This window comes from Numida meleagris, chromosome 4 (assembly GCF_002078875.1).
Source record: "Numida meleagris isolate 19003 breed g44 Domestic line chromosome 4, NumMel1.0, whole genome shotgun sequence".
In the NCBI taxonomy this organism is placed as follows: domain Eukaryota; kingdom Metazoa; phylum Chordata; class Aves; order Galliformes; family Numididae; genus Numida; species Numida meleagris.
This window is the reverse complement of record NC_034412.1, coordinates 29,717,304-29,740,095: the sequence shown is the minus strand read 5'-3', so window position 1 is coordinate 29,740,095 and position 22,792 is coordinate 29,717,304. Positions and strand designations below refer to the sequence as shown.

General features: G+C 39.1%; 1 long non-coding RNA gene across 1 annotated transcript in view; it reads right to left on the bottom strand.

The window, feature by feature from the left end:
- The window catches only part of LOC110397822, a 54,630-nt gene that overhangs the window by 4,419 nt on the left and 27,419 nt on the right, over nucleotides 1-22,792 (bottom strand). Inside the window, exon 2 of the long non-coding RNA XR_002437998.1 lies at nucleotides 5,642-5,795. This is a non-coding gene — a long non-coding RNA (uncharacterized LOC110397822). The remainder of the gene's footprint in view (nucleotides 1-5,641; nucleotides 5,796-22,792) is intronic.

Here is a 22,792-nt window from a genome sequence, read left to right as displayed (position 1 = left end):
GGGGAATAACCAACTCTTTCTGTACAAAGAATTGTACTGACAGGGATAAACCCCCCCAAGATTACAAAAGTGAAAGCTGCATGGCAGTGGGAATGAATTACTGGCTAGTCAGTTTATTAGGGCATCCAGAATTTGTATCTTACTCAAGAGACATTTTAGTTACAGGCTAATCAACTGGAAAAGATATTTGGTGAAAAAGGATATCCTAGTTGAAATAGTTCACAAAGCATTAGTTAAGCCTCATGAGTCTGATGGACAACAAATTATTGTTGAAACAGCTCAAATCTAGAGAACATTTTTCTGTGTCATTTGTTTCAACTTGTTCTTCTGTGTCACCTGAAATCAAGGAAGTAGCTCTGCAGCATGCATTTACAGTCTACATCAGCGACAAGTTGATTCTCCTGCCATTTCCCTCGTACTTTTTCCTGTCTGAAATAAAATGGGCAGGCACTACCTCTCTGTAAAACCAGCAAATTTAAACTGGAACAGTCTGCTCTTCACTGCTCTAAGACCAATTTATGTTGCTTTGGCAGCATAAGAGACACTAAATGGATGTAAAAAGGGACTCTCACTCACTTTAATTCCCCTGTTACATTGTCAGTGATGTATAAAGCAGCTTCAGAGTGCCCAATAATCAGCCCCAAATGGTAACTGCTATGATTTTACTACATGCATAGTATTGCCACAGATCTATAACTTGTAATATTTGGTCCTGTTGCTGTGACATAGGATGAATATAAATTATAGCATGGTCTCTACAGTATTATCTGTATCTATTCTACTCATGTGGGGTCAAAGTACACGGAAACCTTGCATGTTCAGCAGATTGTGATTAAGCATTTTAATTCAGTATCAGCCTGCCAGGCAACTCTCCGGGGCACAGGATGAGATGCCAGAGTTTATTTGCTTCATTTGCTAGATAGAGATTTCTCAGCAAACTGGTCTGGGTATGTATTTCAGCCAGAGGATCTTGACAAAACTGTGACATTGATAACGTTCCCAGTGAAGGTTTGTCTTAAGCCTTCAAGCACAGCAGGGCCTGAAGTTAGAAACTGCTTTGACCTGTTACGGATACAGTGTTATAGAAGAACAAAAGCAAACCAGAGTGGATTGGACAGCAGATCCAGTTACTCATTTTTCTGTTTCCACCAGTACATTAAAGCAGGTGCCTACGGAGCAAGACACGTATGATAATCCCAAGACTCTAACAGCCTTCAGCCCTTTGCAGCTCAGAGGATTCCTGAACCAGGCTTGGTCTCTGGACAATGAGCATCCCTCAGCAGATCTCCCTGACTTAAGTTCATGATATCCTCATCCAGATGCAGAAAAGTGTTAGTTGACATCCCACAACAAGGAATTCCACAGGCCTGTTACCCATAGAATGGCTTGTGTTGGAAGGGACCTCAAAGCCTACCAGTTCCACCCCCACTGTGGGCAGGGCTCCCCCCCACCAGCTCAGGCTGCCCAGGGCCCCATCCAATCTGGATCTGTCTCTCCAGGGATGGGGCATCCACAGCTTCTCTGGGCAACCTGTGCCAGTGAACTTGGCTTATATTACCTCTGTTTGATGTCCTTTTGTTCTTGTAGTGGAAGAAATTGAGAACAATTGATCACTATCCACTCTCTTCATGTCACTAACTGCTTTACACACCTCAGGCATCTCTTTTTCAGTGAGAAGGATTCCAGCCTTTTTAATCTTATCTTGAAAAGGAGCACTTCTGGTAACTTTGCTGAGCCTACTGTCGTTTTCTAAACCTTGCCAGTTCTTATACATCCTTTGAAATGCTAGGACCAGAAAAGCATTTGGTATTCAAACATACTGATGGGAAGTGGTTCTCTGTTGTTTCTTCTTTTCTTTTCCTCATAATTTCTAATGCTAGATCAATTTTCAACTTTATTATTACTTTTTTTTTCCTGTAGTTGTGATCAGAAATTTTCATATAACTATCTATTAGAAACTCAAGGTATCACTCCTCAGTACCACTAGTAAAATCAGAGTTTGTTTAAACCCAGGATGTTTTGTCCTTCTTTACATTTGAGTTACACTAAATCATTATTATTAAGATAATGGGATCTTTCCTTAGTATTTTGTAACTGTTGTGGGGGTTTTTTATTGTTTTTTTGTTGTTGTTGTTTGTTTGTTTCTGTTTTTTTACTCTCCTGAATCACTTTTATTTATTCATGTAAAAATATTTCCCCTTATGTCATTGCTGCAGAGTTTCCTTAAGAGACTTTACACCTAACCACCAATCTTCTGGAAATCCACATGGACTACATCAACTCAGTAACCACAACATGAATGCTCTCTGACTCAGCAGTCTCCAGAAGGCTTGTGAGATGCAGTTTCTCCTTACAAGAGGGATGTTAGTTCCTCACCAAGGTGCTATAATTGTGCACCATTTCTCACATAGCTCCTCACTTGTCACTAGTTCCTGAAATCTAAGCCAGAAGGTTTTAATTTTTCCCATTATGATTACAAAGGAATGGCTATATGTGAATTATTAGTCCTTTATAGCTTATTTCTTTTGTAAGTTTCTTCCACTATAATGGATAGGCTATCCAGATGTACCTACAGGATTAGGACACTTTGAAAATCGTGTTGTAGCAGTTGTCGGTTGTTCACGTTGGGCTGAATGTGAGCCTAACCAACCGATTTGATATAACAATGACCAAATTAATTCCTGTCCTATAATAGCACAAAGGTTGAGTGCTATATAGCTTTTTCCTTGATTATAATTTTTATCGGTTTTTGCAGCTAATAGCAGATTTGTTCACGCTGAATGGAAAATGGCCTTAATTGAAGATATACTTTAACTTACTCATTCCTAATGTTTTATCTCCTGCAGTCCTGATGAGTAATCTCATTCATTTGAAATCCAGTCTCACCACACCAGTGCCTACTCTGCCATTCCCTGCTGCACCACTTAAATCAGCACTTGCTGCAAGCCTGTCTGTTCTTGCCGTGTCTACAGTCTTCTGATTCTAAGGTTTCTGTGTTTGTATTACAATAGGCACTCCTTCTCTGTCTGTACAGACCCAATGTTTGTAAATTCCCTAGCCAAACAGAGCCCAAAAAGGACTACTCTCATTTTAAGCAGGTTTCCCCCCCCCCTTTTTTTTTTCATATTTCTCAGTTATCTCCATAATTAGGAAATTTGCTTTCTTTTAGAGAGATAGGTAAATGGTATTCATTTGAATTTATATGACAGAAATCCAAGGATTTACACAGAATCTGTTTACTCCTCTCAAATGAACGTGAATAACTGTGTGCAGATATGGAGAGCAGATACTGCTCTAGACATCACCCCAAGGCAAGCTGTTCCCACAATTACCTTGCTATCTTCCTGTTAATCAATGGTAAGCTTTCTGAAAGTCCAAGAATGCTTTGAAAAAAAGAAACTTCCCAGGAACAAGAAGACCACAAACACTAGTGAGATCAAACAGCCTTTATCTTCTCTGCAGTACTCCTTGGAGGCCAGGAGCTCCTGGCTGCAAGGCCAGCTGTGGCGCCAGGTGCTTGGACAAGGAGCCCCAGGGTAGTGCAGGGCTTTCAACCCCCCCAGTCTACACTCTCACCCTACTTCCCACCCTCCAACACTGCTTTCAAGTGAAATTACAATTTTGTATTTTATTCATTTGCTTCTCAAGTTAATGATTCAAACAAAACAAAACAAAAACCAGGGAAGTCAGCAAGCCCCATCACTCCAATTGCACTGATGGACAGCTCTCATCTCCTTTCCTTCTTATCCATACCCTGATTACAATTCAGTGTAAAGACCTGCAATAGCAGGACTAGTTCTGGTTGGACATTTTTAGGCCATAAATATGCTGTTACATAATCAGCTGATCTAATCTTTTCATAAAGATGCATTTCTTTATCATAAGAAGATACAGCGGGTTTTTTTTTTTGGTACAAGATGTAATACTTCAATAATAGAAGTTGGGTTGTTTATTCAGAGTCAAGGTTTTTATGACTCCTGAGCCAGTGATGGCCAGTAATTAGATCTGTAGCTTTTGCTTCTCATTATTCAGTGCTGCTGTATTAGAAAGATTACAAGATCACAAGAAGATTTTTCTTTTATGAATACTGAATTTCTGAGAGGTTTTTTGAGTTAATAACAGTGGAATTAAAGATTTGTAGGCATTTTTATTAAAATGGTGATCTCGGTGGACACTGTGCAGTAATGCTGGTTAAAACGTGGAACATATGTTGGAGAGGAAATTCAGAGATTTTTTTACATTTGTTTTAATCACGTCAAAGCAAAATGTCAAAAATCCCTCAGTTGTTCATGAAGCAACATATTCTAAAATATTTAGATTTGCTAAGGCTCACATTTGTTTGCAAGGGTGCAAAAGAGACTGGTAAATTTGAAGGAAATCATTTTGCCCCATCCACAGCAAAATGTTTTCATAACACACCTTAGAATATGAGGAGGTTGATACATGTTCATGAAATATTTTAACTCACTTCACTTAGATCTTTCCAATGGAAAAATCTTCACCTTAGAAACTTCTGAGAATTTGTATTGTGAAGTGAAATTGTGACACATTGTTGCAAAAGCATGTCAAAATCAGAAACGTTTTGACTGAGAAGCATTTCTGCCAATGTGTTAAGCATTACCACAGCACCATGATACCACACGACTGAGCCCTCACTGAACTATTCACTTCTCGGCAGAGTCAAAGATAGCCCCATCCTAGGCAGCATGCAATTTAGATGTTATCAGTCTCACTACATAAAAAAAAAAAGAAAGCACAGCAGCACAGAGACAGTAGATATAAAGACAGGAAGTATGTAGCAGAGTGAAGACGTGAACCTGTACTTGCTCTCAGGTCAGTGCCTTGATCAAAAGACCATTCTTCCACTTTTGATTTGCTTTCAAGTCATGTGGCTTTGAGCTTCTGCTGAACCTCAATTTTGGGCAAAGCTCTCCTCATTTTTAACTGTGACTCTATCAGAAGCAATAATTTCCCTAGAGTTTATTTTGGTTTGTTTTTCCTAGGCCACTGGCAAACTACCATTCACCTTCTGAAATTCACCATCATAAAATGGTGAATTTTCAGATACTTCTTCCTTCTATAAATATTGCTACAGTTCTTTTTTTGTGATCCTTTTTGTTACAGAGAATGTGCATTCTTGGGCAAAAGAGATTTCCCTAAGGGCAGGATAACAGCTAAATGAAATGTAAATGTAGGGATTGCATAAAGATATGTTACAGCACAATACCATAAATATTTTAAGTCGCTCCATCTTCTGTGTTATGACGTACATGTGAGTGTGAATGACTCAAAATTAGACTATGTTTTAATGCAGAATTGTGTTTTTTAGGTGCTTAATATCACACAATTCCAATACACATACAAGATCTGGATAGATAACGCTATTATGGCATAGGATTTCTAACCCAAATAGCAAATTTGTTAATTTTCTTCCATGTCCTCCAATAAGCAAACTGCTGCCACTTACTAGCATTGTTATCCAATGGGGCATCCTTACAGTATAATATATGAGCCAATAACTGCAGTCACAGCCAGCCAGGCTCTGAAATTTAGTCAAAAGGATATTAGTAAGGATGCCCAAGTAAGGGAATAGTGGCTAAATCCACATCTTTTGTGTTGCTTACATTTTGAATATACGTACCATACCCAGATCTGCTGAACCTACAGCTTGTGTTCTCCTTCATGCCTACCAAGAGCAATCAACAAAACAGACTTAGCATAGTTACTGAAGAGAACAGAGGATGCCAGCTTCTGTCCCTCCATCTCACAGCAGTTCTTCTCACTTGTGCCAACACCTGGAAAAAAAAAAGAGTATGAGTTTTTTGTGCTCTAAGAAACAACAATGTGTACCATATATTCTGAAACAAAATGTTCAAATATCCATGATATTTCCCTGCATTATTTAGGGTTTTCTTTTCCTTATTAAATTTTCATCCCTAAGACCCTGATTTCATTTTACTGGCTTCATGTATTTCAAAAACCACAGTCCAAACTGTGGCTTTTTTAAACAAAGCTTCAGATATGCTGTCCTTCTAAAAATCCAAGGCATATAAAATCTGAAACAGTCCACTTTTCATGTTTCCCGGGGCTAAAGCCTTTTTTACAACTACTTAACCTCTTCTCCTGATTTACATAAAAGCCCTATATGCCACTATCTAATTTGATGGTAATTTATTTTTCCTTCTACATGGGAGTAAAGTAGCAATCTTTTTCTTTCTTTCTTTCTTTTTTTTTTTTTTGAAAAAATGAATAACAAATCCATGTTTCTGTACTATGAAGTGAATGATCTGGCTGACTGAAAAGGCTCAGAAGGATTCCTTACAAAATTAAGAATACTTTTTTAAAAAGAAACCTCCCTTTTCTACAAAATGGTTCCTCCAGATGAAAGTAGTACTGCCGCAGTGGTTTTGGACATTGATTTACAATAGGACTGTATATTGTTTGAAAGAAGCAGGTCTAGAGGGCAGTACTAAGAACAAAGCTGCTATGGCTTTTATAAAGTCAATAACACATTTCAGAAAGCGTTGTGCTACAGAAAGGCTCAAGTTCCCTAATGGGAACCCACTGGCTGTCAGTGCTGTGCCTTAATGTACCTGATATTTGAACTTCTCTCTCCACACAGCAATCATGAAGGTGGCTTAAGCCAATTCATGTTACCTTGCAGCTGATTCGTGAGCGTATTGAGACAGTGAGCTACCACAGTTGAGCCACAGTAAACTGATGGCTCCAAACCATCTGCCCAGACCCTGTGCAATTGAACCTGTGAAGGAACGGCATAGAAGAGCTGACATTCTGCACTGGATTTACTCCTTTTTCCTTTCAACACAGTTTTCCATTTCCCTTGTAATAAGCACACCAGATTACAGCAATATTATGAAATAGTAAGTCTAAATCTACTCATCAACTGAGTAGGCCTTAAACCAGTTCAGTACTTCTACCTGCAGAAACCTGCATTCACAGATTGAACTGGGGAGAGAAGATGCTGGACCTGCAATCTCAAGAGCCCCTTCATCTCATCTTCTGCACACGGCAGAATCCTCCATTGCTTCGGAATGGTCTAGTGGCCTCATCATATTAAAAGACTATAAATGACTGTGAATAAGACTTTACTTGGGACAAAAGGCTTTCATTTACCTAGAAAAAGGAAAGGAGAAAAGAACTTTTGTTTTCTTTGTAATAAGCCTTTTTAAAAATCCTGGAGGTGACCAGTGGCCAAGAAGAAGCAAGCCCGAGACCTTCCTCTAGCAACGAACTCTCTCTGTAATGTCCCAACTTTCTCTCTGCACTGCTGTTTATGAAATGGTAATGATAGTAGTAAAACAAATGCAAATAAATAATGAATGGATGAATACATCTTGGGATGAATAAATTATGGGAGTCATACTGACTTTCAAGAGTAAGAGTTGTTACGGTTCATGCTTGAAAGGGGCACTTTGGTGCTGGAGATCCTTTGAGAGAGCATGCGAGGAAAGAGCCAGCCCACCCGCAGAGGCAGAGGCTGGCTGCAGGGAGATATCAGAGGCCTTCTCCTGCAGCTAGGTGTCCCATGATAGGAAAGACTCCTCACGTGAAGAAAATACACGTTTCAAGAAAGAAAGAAACACATAGTCCAGATAAGTCTGAAGAAAGTCTTCAGTTGTTGCTGACATCCAGAGGAAGGCTGACCAAGGCTTCTGAAATCTTTGCCTTCCCAACCTCCCCAGCCACCCTTCTCCCAGCCATATGCCAAGACCTGCAAATTAATTACTTCACTCTCTGTCTTCCTCTGTGAGGTTTTCCACCCCTTTCCTGTAGGTGAAGGAGAATAATGAAGATTCCTTGCTAAGGTAAACTGGCATAACTCCACAGGCTCCTCTTTTTCCCAGTAGAGGATTAGATGTTGATACAGTGACACGGAAGAAATAGGATCAGATTCATCCTGTACTCAAAGATGGCAGAAACAGCTGGAGATCTCTGATAAGGAACTTGGATGAAATACAAGCCTCAAAATACTCTGGACTTCCTTTTTTTCTTCAAAATGGGACAGAGACTGAACCAGTTTCTGAGTCAAACTGCAAACAGATATGAACCAGAACAACCTCAGTAGCTTCAGCCATCCCTTTACCATGAGGAGTTGTAACATTGGCTGCTTCAAATCCTTCCAGTGAGGAGGCTTGTGCCAGTGGAGATGGACAGCTATGCAGACAGAGTCTGGAGGGAAGTAAAGTTCACTGACCTTCCTGAGAGACACCACAGGTATCTCTGGTGCCAAGATACCGCTCACTCCACCTCTCTCTGCCAGCCTGTTGTTTAGGGAAAATGCTATATAACTGATAGGCTGAATCCAACTGCCTAGAGTGAGACCTAGTCCAAGGCCTAGAGTGATGGGCCAAAATCCTGCACTTAGATCATAACAACTCCATGCAGCATTAAATGCTTGAGGAAGAGTGGCTGGAAAGCTGCTCAGCAGAAAAGGACCTGGGGCTGCTGGTCAGCAGCTAGCTGAACATGAGCCAGAACCATGCCCAGGTGGCCAAGAAGGCCACCATCTAGTGACAGACAATATGGCTGGTGAAGAGATTAGAACACAATACATATGAGGAGCAACTGAGAGAACAGGGGTTGTTTTTTTCTGGAGGAAGATGAGGGGAGGCCTCACTGCTCTCAGTAGGTCAGGTTGGTGTTTATACTTGATGACCTTGGAGGTCTTTTCTGACCTAGATGATTCCATGACTCTGTGATCTCATCCTTGTCAACTATGCACCCAAAATATACAGAAAGTTTGAACAAACAGCCTTTCTTAACATCACTGGATACTCAGTTCAAAAGATGGACCTTTTAGTTCTCAGCTAATCTAAGTGTGTCAGTGTTTAACTAAATCAATTTGAGCACACAGGCTGAGCCCTAATTGTCTATTTTCATCAAAGTCCAGATGCCAGATTCTGTTCGTACTTGCTTGTCTTCAGGTGGGACCATCAAAATCTTTGCATCAGCCCATATGTGTCCAATTTATTGCTGAAATCCAGTTGGTTGCTCTGATGGAAAAATATTGCCTAAATTCATTCAATTCATTATACTTAATACACTCAATTCATTCCATTTTACTAAATTTATGGAATTTTTACTAAAAATGCAGCAGCAGCTTAACAAAACGTGCTTGTCTGCCTGTGTTCCCTTCAACAGAAAAGAAACAACACATTAATCTCCCCATTAATGTGCATAATAATATAGAGCTATACTAACTCTAAAAAAAGAATATTTTGAATGTGATTGTAGATATTTCTGCTAAATAGCTATATAGTTATATAACTATACAGCATATACACACACCATATACATAGTATTTGCTATGTATATTATAGACCTATTATGCATATTATAGTACATGTAAATGAGAAATATTTACAAATAAATTTCATATAAATACAATACTCTGAAATTATTTGTATATATAGTTTGTTAAAATAATACACTATTTAAAACAAAAGAATTATTTGGCAAACCACAAACACGGAACACTGTGCTTTCTGCAGAATCATAAAAGAATCACTGATCTTTCAAAGCAGATCCATCACAACAGCACAGAAGTCTCCCTAAAGCATGTAACACAATACACCATAAAACAGTCCAAATGCAGTGAAGCTGGAATATTAAATAAGATGTTAAGCTTATTGCCAGGGAACTCAATGACAAAAAAATTTTTTAGCCAAAATGTAATTATCAAGATAGGGCACAAAGCAAGACTGTTTTTCAAGAAAATTTATTACTTAAAACATTCAACTTTTTCTTTTCCTAGCTGATCTTAACCTCAGGTTCTAAGGCCTTCATAATTGCTAGAGATTACTATGTTTTATTATTGCCTGATAACAAACATTTAATTACCTTGGTGATAATTTCAGCACGTAATGCTCTAGAAAGGCAAACTGAATGAATCATCATTATCTCAGGCTGTAAAATAACTAGCTTAAAAAATTGTACTGCTTTAAAATATAAAAAAGCAAGTTGGAGGTCTCTTTCAAAGTCAAACCAAAGAGAATTTTCAATAGGCCAACAGTAGCTAAAGTTCATCTTACAGTAGGCAGGCAAGTTTCATTTTACATAATACAAAAAAACTGCAATGGGTTTCATATGCTACCCTGGTGTATGTTATTATTTCTGTAATTGTTTCATTCTTACAGGAAGGATATGCTGCTAAACTGTGTCTAACCTGTGCCTTGAATCTGCCACCCACAGCTGCCAATGTCCCAGCCACATCCTGACTCCTCTTTTTTAAACCGTGACTCCTTTATGTCCCAGATCCCTTGCTGTCTTCAGGTTTTGGGGGAATGGAACTTAGGCACCAAAGGGAAGAACTAACACTTTAGCTAAGCAACTTCTTAACTTAGGCAACTGAACAACTGTAATTTCTCTATATGCATAATTGTTAGCAGTTAGAGAGAGCTGAGGTTTGTATCACGGATGAGAACCATAGATCCACAGAACAGCCCAGGCTGGAAGGGATCCTGAATGATCACCAGGTTCACCCTTTCATGGGAAAAGAGAGCCTAGATGACATTATCTAGCACCTTGTCCAATTGCATCTTGAAAATTCCCTCATCCAGATCTTCAATAAAGATATTAAATAGGACAGGCCCCGTTACCGATCCCTGTGGAGCACCACTTGTGACCGGTCGCCAGCTGGATTTAACTCCATTTACCATCACTCTCTGGGCTCAGCCATCCAGCCAATTCTTTACCCAGCAAAGAGCACACCCACCTAAGCCAAGAGCTGCCAGCTTCTCCAGGAGAATGCTGTGGGTGACAGTGTCAAAGACTTTACTAAAATCCAGGCAGACTACGTCCACAGCCTTTTCCTCATCTACTAGGCTGGTCAGCTGGTCATAGAAGGAGATCAAGAAGCACTGCTTAAAAACTAAATGGCAAATTATCTTAAATTAATAAAACAGATACTGATGAAAACTACAGACAATGGTCTCAGTACCTTGTCCATGTTCACTCACCTCAAAACTTTTATTTCATTTCTGATACGTCATCATATTCAGAATGGAAGAGGCAAACTAATATTTTTCACTCTGACAGAAGCCTTTCCATTTTCTGCAGTATCTGAGTTTAAATTTATGAGCTTTGACACTGAACTCGGAAAGATTTACTTCTTAGCTGCTTGTAAACTCTACAGTTAAGTAAGGAAATAATTTTGTCGAGAAAATCTGAAGGACTTTAAGCTACTCAGTGTATTCCAAGACACTTTCTTAGTTTCTCCTGGTGGTTTCTTTGACAAAAAAGATATTGAATTTCAAGAAGACAAAAAGTCATTTAAAATTGCTGGTCTTTCTGATGAGAATAAGGAATGCGTGATCATGTTGCTATTTTAGCTTCAAGTCTTTGAGACTTGTGTCTTTAGCGTCATAAAATCCCTCAACTAAATTATTTTTACAGGTTCTGCCTTTAAGGTCCACAGTTCATCCAATAAAGATTCACACTGAATACGACCTCCTTGCATGCTACGCATGTTAATATGTAATGTTAGTATTTTTCATATTTGTGAAATTATTAGAATAACAAAATAAGTAAAATACAATTTAGCAGATGCTCTTTAATGACTTCAATAATTTTCAAAAAAATCAAATAGGTTACCTTTTAGTGCAGACATAAGTGATATCAAAACAAGCTCTAAGTTCATCTCCAAAGTAATTCTGATTATTTCCATTGAATTGCATCAGGGATAACTTGTTTCACCCTATTCTGCAATTTCTAAGTTTTTAACTCCAAAAACACTGCATAAAGCTAGGAGTATAAAATACATGTGCCAGTCCTTCTGAATAATAGAAGTTAGTTTTGAAAAGGTATCAAAGTAAGATTATTTATAAATATTACTCAGTATGTAATATGGAAATCTCACAGGTCTGAGAATAACAAAGGAAAGGGGTATAATCTGAACCCCACTAAAAATTATTACAAAAATTATTACGGAAGGTGATTTCCAGCTAGGATGGCTGTTATTTTTCTGACCTGATACATACACAACATTATATTTTAAATACTGAAAGAGTTTTCCTGGGTAGATGAGATGGTGTAAGGACAAGCTATCAAGTTGCAGAGAGACAGTAGATTTTAATACAGTAATTACTGATTGTGCCTGCATCACCAAGGCAAAATAAATATATAAAAAAAAGCAGTTGTTCCTGAATAGGTCAAGTAAGAATTAAACAAGCAACAACAACAACAACCTAAGGAAAACACAGCAGCTCACATCTACTGTACTGTTGCACTGGCAAGGATTGTAGGGAAAAAAGAAGTCCGCTTTCTTTATTTAAAATGTATCTTACTGCTTGTCTGTTGTCTGATGCCAGAGACAACTTGTACTACTATTTTTTCATTTGTTTCACTCAAGGCACTAAGTGATTTCTAAGATAAAACTGAGAAGCTGGACTTCTTGTTTTTGGGTGTAAACCTGTCCCTGCCTTTTTTTGGTGGGTCAGGAATGAGGCAAGACAGGTAGCAGCAATGTAGGTACTGCTTCAGCTCTGCTCGATGCACCTATAGGTGCTACTGGGGCCAGGTCCTTTGACATCCCACAAGCTGGCCATCAGCTGCAGCATCAGATCAAAGAGGGCTACTGCAGGCTGCCTCTGCTCCCTACCCAGTCCAGCAATGCCAAAACATGAACACGTCATTTTCTTCTATTGTATGTCATTCATTACGTACTTCCTTTAAGAGTAACCTAGAATTTAAGACACTAATACTGATTTTTACCTATATTTGCTGTGGTTTCTGGAGGACAAAAATGGCTAAGTGGAGTCCAGCACCCTTTTTTTTTTTTTCAAAAACTGCCTTAAAGTGGGAGCTCATACCTGAAGACTGCTTAATGATGTATCAAAATCTTTTAAAACAGATGCAAGATTGGCAGCCAAGTGCATTAGCCATTTGGGGCTTGGATATAAGGAGATGAACAAGACAGTTCATCTTGTCTGACACCTCCCTTCTGCCTCACTTACATATCGATTTCTGCCTGAGCTGCTTCTAAACTAAAGCAGCAACGATGTGTGCATTTGCACCCCACGTCACAGGGGTTGTCTTCACTTATTGTCAGATTTTCTAGAGACCACTCAGCTTGAGAATGCATTTTAGTTAAACCAGCCATTAATGCAGACGGAGAATGAACTTAAAACAGTATATGGCACGGTGAAAAGCAGACTCTTTGATAAATGCATCTAGCACTTTAGACACTTTAGATTCCTCTGGGGCAACTGCAACATCTTTGAGTGATCACTGCATCATCAAGCTGTGGATCATAGGTTAATTGGAAAGTTTGCTAATGCAAGTTTTACTGGGACTATGAAGAACATCACTGCTTCTTTGCATCATTTTACTTCAGACACATGAACACTCATTTTCATGAAGTAATAAAAGCCATTGGTATCCCAAAGTTGAAACAAAATATGCTCGTTGGTCCTTTCGAAGATCTGTGAGGAATTGGCTTCCAAAATTGATTGCAGACTTCAGGAGTCTTTTATCTATTAAAGGCACTGGACTAAATGCTGCCTTCCTTATCCAAATTGATTGAACAAGTCAAATGCCCATCAAATTAAACACGAGTTTCTCTTCAGCAAGGAATGAACAGACTATAGAACTGAGCTCAACGGAAATTCAAATCGCTGGCAAAAACTGAGATGTTTTCCTTAGGGGATTTTCCTTATGTATTAAGCAGGCAAGCTGTTTAACATGTTCTGACATGTATGTTAATGCCAGATACCTGCACAGCTGGCATACTTGCCAATCAATCAGATGCTTTTATTTTATTGGGCTCAGTGTATAAGAAAAGAAACAAGCATACTTGAAGGCTTTAGTTTTTGAGATGTGAAGAAGCAGCAAGTTCTGATAGGGAGTTTGTACACATTCCTATGGTAAGTGGCTTTCCTCTTGTTGGACTTCACTTGTTGTTAAAGAGCACATGTTCCATCAGTCAGCACAGCACAGCGGTGCTGAATACTGTTTTCTGGCAAGTCTGAAGTGAAAGTTTTTTCTTGCCCATTCTGACCATGTTCATTAACAACCACGGTTAACTGCAATCAAATTAGAACAGTATTCAAGAAAAAGAGAGTATGCATGTGTGTGATTCAGACACTAGCCTTGATATAGATTCACCTCTACCACAAAAGTGATTAACCTGAGCAAGAAATTGATAATTTTCTGTGCTCTGCAAGGTATGGCAAATATTAAAGAAACTGGAAAATGAATGGCATATTGAAGAAAATTAAAGGAAAAGACCACACAACATTAATTCAGTTTTCATTCTAATGTAAAAAAAAAAAAAAAAGCGTATGAAGGCAAAGGGCACACATTTCAATATTTACTTAACTTGTTACTTCACTTGCAGCTCTGAATTCTTAAAGGTCTTCTGTGAAGGGCAAAGAAATACCCTGAAATGTCTGTAGGTAAAAAAAAAAAAAAAAAAAAACAACTTTATTTTGTAGGAAAGAAAGATTCATCCTAAGACTGTCATGTCAAATGTGACTGATGACATATCAAATAAGCATGGTGCGCTTGCAAAAAAAAAAGTGAAAAATAAAAAGCAAAACCCTTATCAATGGTTTGCAGTAGGCTGCTCTCTACTCTCATTCCTGCATGGTAAGCCAGAACACTGGTTAGCAAGAAATTTTGAATTCCATGGTAAATGCATGGTGGAAGGCTTCCACTATGAGATATAAGAAAGAAAAACCTAATAGCTTATAGAATGTAATGGAACGCCCCACTCATAGTAACGCTTCTTTCCTACAGAAAGAAGCCTAAAGGCACTTGCATTAAGGGTAGATCAAAGGCTGCAGGCCACAGAGAATGTTAGGGAAGAGGAGAGACTGCATACTGACACTCCTTCTCCATGGCTGTGTACAGTAGACTAAAATGACCCTAGTGGACATACCCCAGCCCTGTTTCTTTTCCATCAGATTTGTGTGCATGACAACCTGCCAGGGTTTTATGATTTTTAGTTATTGGTATTCCACATCATAACATCATGTAGTGTATGTACCTGGATCTCAGAAGAGAAGAACTACTACATTCCCCAGAGGACTTTGCTGCCCCGTTACCATTTTTTGGTCAGAGGGAAAGATAAAACTGTTTGCAGATCACGGGACGTCCCTTCTTCTTGTCCCCTCTCTCGTCTCGGCAGTGTCTTGCTCCCCAGCTGTCTCACTGTTGGTATTAGAGTAAGGCCTACCTTAATTTTGGACACTCTCTCACACTGTATTGGATTTATTAGCTTAATTGTAATTATATTGTATTATATTGTGTTATTTTGCATTCCGATATCTTATTTAGTAAATTAGTTTGTTTCTCCTCAGATCGTTGCTGTTGTTTTGTTCTTAGGCCCATCTCCCTACCCTTTTTTCCCTTTTACCTTTCCTGGGGCATGAGCCTGTGGGTCCCCTGCCCCATTAGTCACGGAACCAGGCCAAACCAGCCCCTAAGCCATTGACACAACCAAACAGAAGAAACCTTTCAGTGTGTGGTAAGTACAGGGCATTTTTTCTAACAGCACTTGCAAACCCCTGAGGTTCTTTGGAGGTATTTGGCCAAGCCCGGGACACAGATCCTGCCATGGGCAGCAGAGAAGCCCTGGGGAAGGCACCAGCCTCTGTGCAGCAGTGTTTCACACTCAGGGAAAGCTCTTCCCTCACCTCTCATTCCTGAAGTTGTACATACGTAAAAGAATAAGGTTTTAATTGTAATCTATCATGGCTGTCAAAACGTCTGGCCACTTAAATCAAGGGTCCCTCCGTATGTTATAGTAGGATCTTTATGCTTCTCTTTCTTATTGAAGTGTCTAAAATTACAGCCTTGACCCCAGTGGGCTGCTCTGGCAAAAAGCAGAAACTGAACAACAGATCAATTTCTCTAGAGATGAGTATCACCACCAGCAGCCTTCAGTAGGCATAAAGGCAGTGCAGCTTCTCTACAGCACAGTACCCATACCGAAGGTGGGGGAAAGCGGCATGGGGCTGGGCTGCACACCAGGAAAACCTCACTGGCATTAGGTCCCAGCAGAATTATTTCTGTTTTATACCTGAAACTAGCCATGCATCCTGTGGACATAAAGACTGATGTCAATCGGTAAAAAAACAGTGCTGCCTGCTTTTCTAGATCAATTTTCTTATGTTATTTTATGTCATTTTTGTTGGTAATTATATAATGATGCAATTATTACAATTATTTAATAACAAGAATTATAACATAACATAATTTTTATTTTTTATTATTGATTTTATTAGAGTAACTGAATTTCTATAAATGTCCTTGATTGGTCATTTTTGTGTTTAGGGCTTTTAAAAAAGCAATAATGCCATTTTAATGGGTGTGTATTTATTGTTTCAACAACCTTTTAAGGCAATAAATTAATAATCATTTTGAGTGGCAAAATATATAACATATACACATCTGCAAAAATAAATCATTTCAGCAACCATATGTCCTGGTTTCAGCTGGGACAGAGTTGTATGGAACACCATACAACTGTATTATTATTTTTTATTGTTCTACTGGTAAAAGTAATGCAGAAAATTTATTACAAGCACCCATATGAAAGCAATAAAATAAAGTAAAATGACCATAAAACCAATCACATATTTTACAGAAAATAGGAGCATAAAATCACTTTGGGTGAGGTTCCTTTGCTGCCAAGCAATTTATCATTTAAGAAAAGACAACTTTCTGCTGTGTTTAAGCATCTAATGTGTTCAATTTCTTGTGACCCATGCAGGAATGGGAATGGGTTTTATTATTTCCAATCTCAAAAAGCTTTACTCATCACTGGTCATGCTAGCTCAATGTGCCAGAGGTATAGTAATTTGCCAGTTCTGATAAGTTTGCAAGAGTTATCCCTTCCCTTTTATACATTGAAGTTTCATGCCTTTTACATGCACTTTCCTTTAGCTGTAAAATATCTCAATTTCCTAATACCCTAGGACAACTACATTGGCCAAACTTCGGGGATGTGTTCATATTTAATGCATAAAACCCATAATTTAAGGAAGTAAAAACAAATTTTATGCTACACCAATTTATTGAGACTTTCAATTAATTCAGCTGAGGTAGTATTTCTAATTTTGCTCTTTAAAAAGCAGCTTGGAGCTCACGTACACTTCACAGAACACTGATGTGTGATCTGCTCTCCTTTATTCACATTTATAGTCCTTGCTTATTAAGATTATTTAATTTACATTACAGGAAAGATCTATGAACATCTCTAAGCAGTAAGTTCAAGTTAGATCAGCCATATTATTCCAGTTTCTTTCCCTTATTTTATTATAGGTTACTAAACAATGCAAACGTTCTTCTTTGGCAGCCCTACACTTTATCCTATAGCTCTGTTCCTAAAAATATATTTGCTCTCTAAAGGGGAATTCTCCTCTAGCCATCCCTGCAAGCTCCGTGAAATATAGCACTGCATCTTCAGAGGACGCTACACCCTTCTGAGTCATTTTTATGCAATACAAGAGGGTTGCTTTTTTCTTTTCTGTCCAGGCTCTACTCTTGTAATGACATGTGTTGTTATTCAAAAAAATGCATACAACCATTCATCTTGGCGGGCTAATAAGGTGCAGAACTAAAATCCTGTAGAAATTTATAACTACAGTATTTAGTGGTCTACAGTTTTGTTTATTGGTAGGCTAATTGTAAAGTATTCTCTACAATTAGAGAATAGCTTGGTAATAAACAGGACTGCAGACCTACAAAAGTATGCTTCCTTTCAAAAGATGCAGTCAGCAGCAAAACAGAAGAAAGGACTTGTATCTAAGTCTGTAGTTCTAAACCTTGCTGAAAGAAGGTTGGTGTAACCTGTTATTTTGGGGCAGGGAGAGGAAAGGGGAGCAAGGGAGGAAATAAAGTGTAAGGAAGGAGAGATGCAAAATCTTTCACTTTCTCATTAAGAAGTAACGGTTGTTCACGTAGAGGTGTATTGCTTTAAGGATACGAATATCAGTCCCAAGGAAACTGTAAGAATATCAGGCTACAGCGTACCTTCTTTGAAGCTCAGCATTTATGGAACATGTTTTCTCCCTTTACTAATTTTCTTAGCTCCTGGCTTTCTTCCCAGGCAGTTGTTTCTCAGACTAGTGTGTTGTCACCTAAATGGTAGGCTGGCTTGTAAGATGACTTAAAATGCAAAAAGCAGTGCCTTAAAGCCAGTGATTCTTACCTGTTATGTTTACCATTTCTCCTAAATAATCTGTAAATTTACTCACAGCAGTCACTCAGTTTCCCTATACAATTATTCCTCTGGTGTTCTGACAACAGACCTACATATAGTACTGAGATCCCTCTTTCTTTACCAAATTCCCTGTCAGGATATCTGGCAATTCTGCTTCATTAGCAACTGCTGGTTCAAAAGTTTCACAGTCAGTTTTTCCTGCCTCCTAGACCATTGCTTATGATAACCTCAAAAACAATTCTTTCCAGACTCTCTCGGGAGAGTTTAAGCAAATGCCTGCTTGTTTGTTTGTTTGTTTTTCCTCAGAACTAGTCATAGTAATGTTTATGACCTGGTTACACCACTGTAAATCTGGAATTATTCCATTGCCTTTGAAGGAGCTAATCTGCATTTACCCCTGTATTACTGAGCAGAAATCCAGCTCAGTGGGGCTACTTGTGTGGATGATTTGGTCTTTATAAAATCGCATAGCATTGTTTAACAGCTGTCACATAAATAGCAAAGAAAACATAATACTGAGCTGAAATGTAAGCAGCTGACTATTTTCAGCCATCATGCCATACAGCAAGGAAAGGATTTCATAATAGCAGCTGGGCCAACTGTCAAAATGATAGGATGTACTTGATTTTAAGCTTTGGTTTCACACACTAATAAAGCTGTATTAGCATAACAACTACTTGTCAATCCCCTTTTCTCCAGGTCTAGTACATTGATGGAATAATAAAAGATAATGAATTTGGATGTCTGGTATAAACAAACTAAACAACAAATACCTCTTCAAAGCTTATTGAGAGACATTGCTTCATCTTCCTCGGCTGAGGGACCTCAACTCCAAAAACAGATCAAAGAAATTGGTAGCAGGTTCAAAGGGAACAGGTAACGATCTTCTCTGTTTTTTGTTTTTTTTATTATTATTATTTTTTTTTCCCTAACTTTCCTTATCTTTTCTTCTTTCTTTTTACTGCAGTCTCTCTTTCATCTCTATCTGCAATTTTGTTCTGGAAAAATAGCCTTCTGTGGACATCTTAACTGAAGGGCAAAACCTGAAGAAGTCAGGGGTCAAAACTCATTCAGCTCTCCTCTTGTCAAGTCTTCTGTCTGGCAACAAAAATATCAGTTCCCCAGTATTTGGGAATTTAACTGTCATCTCTTCCAGCAGTTTCTAGAGCATTTGTTTTTGGGGTGCTCGTCAATACCTGCTCATGCAGTTGATACCATAGCAATCCCCAAGCCTTGCAGATGGGGGCACATCTTCAATTTCACCTGCAAAACTTCACGCAGGTAGGTAGAAGAGCTCCTAAATTATTCCTGCAGTGGGTTCAGGGCAAAAAAAAAAAAAAAAAAAAAAAAAAGCACAGGGAACTAATGACAGTGCAAACTGGGAATGGAGGTTGGATATATGAGAAAATAAACTTGAGACAGAAGTTAACAGAGATCAAAAATGGATATAAGATCAGAATTCCTTAACTGCTCTGACAATTACATCTCTGTAAACAACAAATCAGAGCTATGCACAGCAGCCTTTAGTAAGAGAGCGGATAAAAGCTGAGAACACACTGAGAAGAGCAGAGGATGATAAACTATTTTGGTCTTGGAAAGTAGGCTCTTTATTTCTACACCAGTCAGTCTCACTCCTTTGTTCGCAGAATGCTGAAAACAGAACACAAGGTTTCAACACGTTGATCAAGAGCTACTGGTGCTATAATATATAAAGGAGATTAAATTGCTACAAAGGAGCAAGAGAAAGCCCTTTTTTAATTCATTTGAAACTATAACATAGATGAAAAGGAGGAAAAGGCTTAGCTGGCATTAACAACAGGTTGAGCACTGGATTTTTAAGGGCAGCTCTAGGTGAAGAGCTGTCTGCCTCTCATCCCCCGCTCTGTAGGCTGTAAGTCCTCATCCTTGAGGCGAACCATGCAGGGATGCCAGAGGGATTTCAGGGGAAGCAACTGAGTGGGATCCCTCCTTGATAATCAAAGAAAGAAACACAAAGGAAAGGCTCTGAGCAGCAAGCTGCCATGAAACAGAATAGCCTGAGGTTTCAGCTGTCCTGCGTGGTGTTTGGGGTGCGATGAGAGACTGTTTCCTTATGGAGAGTCATAGTGGCAGCCTGGAGCTCTTCCTGACAGAATGAGGAGGACATGGGGTAAGTCCCTCCACAGGTATTTGGGCCAGTCATAGCATGCTTACCCATATTTCTAGCAGGCCAGCTCCACCCTGGAAACCACAGGCTGACATTAACATGGTCAGGCCCAGGCTAGCAGACTGGTCTTCATGACAGCACTGAGTACCTTGTGGTGGCGCGTGCTGGCCACTGCAAAGCACCAGTTCCTCCCAGGACTGCTATGTCTCAGTGCTCTTTTGGGCCTGCTGGTTTTCCTGAAGGAGTTGATTTCCCTCAGTAGAGAAGTGATTTCTGCCTCACATTCACTGTGGTAAATTGCTTCCTTTTGGTTAGATAGGCTTAGAGTTCAACACTGAGAGGGAGTGAAAGATGTATTTCATAGAATCATAGAATCATAGAATTGCTCAAGTTGGAAAACACCTTCAAGATTATCAAGTCCAGCCGCAACCTAACCATACTACCCTAACAACCCACCACTAAATCATGTCCCCGAGCACCAAATCCAAATGGGTTTTAAACACATTCAGGGATGGTGCCTCAACCACCTCCATCAAAGATGCCACATCCTCTGACGCTTCCAGAAAACAATAAATACAGCAAATTCCAAGTTAAATTGGTGCACGGCACATACAAAAGGCTATTAAATCTAAACAGTGCCTCTTAATACCCACTTTGCCATATCTAAAAAAGAGTTGAGTGGTAGTGACCTGGAATTTTCCTTACTTTTTTTTGCACTTAGACTTTAACAAATGAAGCAGACTTGCACCTTTGCCATTCACCTAAGATTCATGATTCAATTTCAGCTAACGTAAGTCCTCAAAAATTTTGCATTTATTTTTTCATGTTTGCTAAAATTGTACAACTTGTGGAATAGAAACCTGCACTTGGCACATATCTCCTCCTACAATGTGCTCTGCAAATGACTATTTCAGCTACTAATAAAAAGAAGAAAAGAGCATTTCTGCTTTGTGGCTGTTTGGTTCCAGATTAACTGTCAAACATAGGTGGGTTGCTCCAAAAGTAATGCCTTCTGTTTATTTCTGTGGAAACTACAGCAGATAAAATGAGCACAACAACACAATTTGATAGTGCAGATTCTCAGCTACAAAACACTATTTTTCAACATAGCCACCACCATTAGCTATGCATTTTTGCAAGAGCTGCATTTGTAAAAATCTGCACTAGCAGAGGTGACCCACTGTCACTGTTGCCACTGCTGAAACACACCACACACTGCCTCAGTGTGCTCACATCCACTGCTTGGTCTCCAGAAACATTCAGCAAGTGTCAGTGAATGTCAGTGGGTGCCACTTTTCCCACATGGAGGAATTCAATGACACACTTTTGCTTCATATGCACTTCCATGTCAGATGCCACTTGGTCAGAGTGCCCCTCTGCTGCCATCTGTCACACAGCAACAACTTGGAATGGAATGTTGGTGGGAAGGTTCAGTCTCTACTGCCATACCACCAACATCCACCTCTGACATTGTGAGCCAGCATAATAAAATAGGAGGCATTACTTTCAGAGCAGCCCTTGTATAAACCCACCATAGAAAGTGAAATCTAGTCCAAAACAGGATACTACTCCTCAATTTCTGAGGATTTCCCTCTAAAGTTGGTTTCTTAGGAGCAGTGAGCTGTTCAAATGAAAGTCTTATTCCTCAGCAGGAAAACAAAAACAAAAACAAACAAAAAAACCACCAACAACCCACTTCTCTGTCATTGCCAAATAACAAACACCTTAGGACAAAACTGCAGTACACCAAGATGCTATATATATAATCTTGACACACTACTATTTATTCTCCTTTCTAAAATTAACTGCTAAGGATGAGATTATGTTCTAGGTGCATGGCCAGTTGCAAGAGGAGAAATATTGTTGCCTGAGAGCTATAAAAGAAAGGAATTTTATGTTTTGCAGAGGTAAATGCTACTGACTTATGTACCAGCAGAGCAGAGTTAAATGAGTCAGCATGTTGAAGGGATGGAGCTCTGCTCCATTTCTGGCCTCCGTACAAGGGAGGCAGTCCCACGGCCCACTTAGGAGCAATTCCTAATTAAAGCACTCCTGTAAAACAGTAAAGAATATTTGGTCATAGCAATCTATACTTCAGCATAATATAAAAATCAGTGTAGTACAGAAAGTTTTAAGTAAAATGAAAAACCTAATGGTAAATTCTAGTTAGAATTTTTGTTTAAAATAAAACAAATTAAAAAAAAATTGGTGCTCAAAAATGGTCCTTACTGTTTATAAAAAGCCTGAATTAATTGCCTTCCCTGTGGGCAATTCAAGTAGGAAGGGCAAGGATTCAGCAAACATTGTGAGTGATCTGCCCTTCACACTCTCAGAGGTGGTGACTGAGCACAAAGGCACTTTGAAAGAACAGTCTAGGGGAAGTGAGCATGGGAAGGGATAGGAAGGGATGGGAAGAGAAGGGAAGGGAAGGGAAGGGAAGGGAAGGGAAGGGAAGGGAA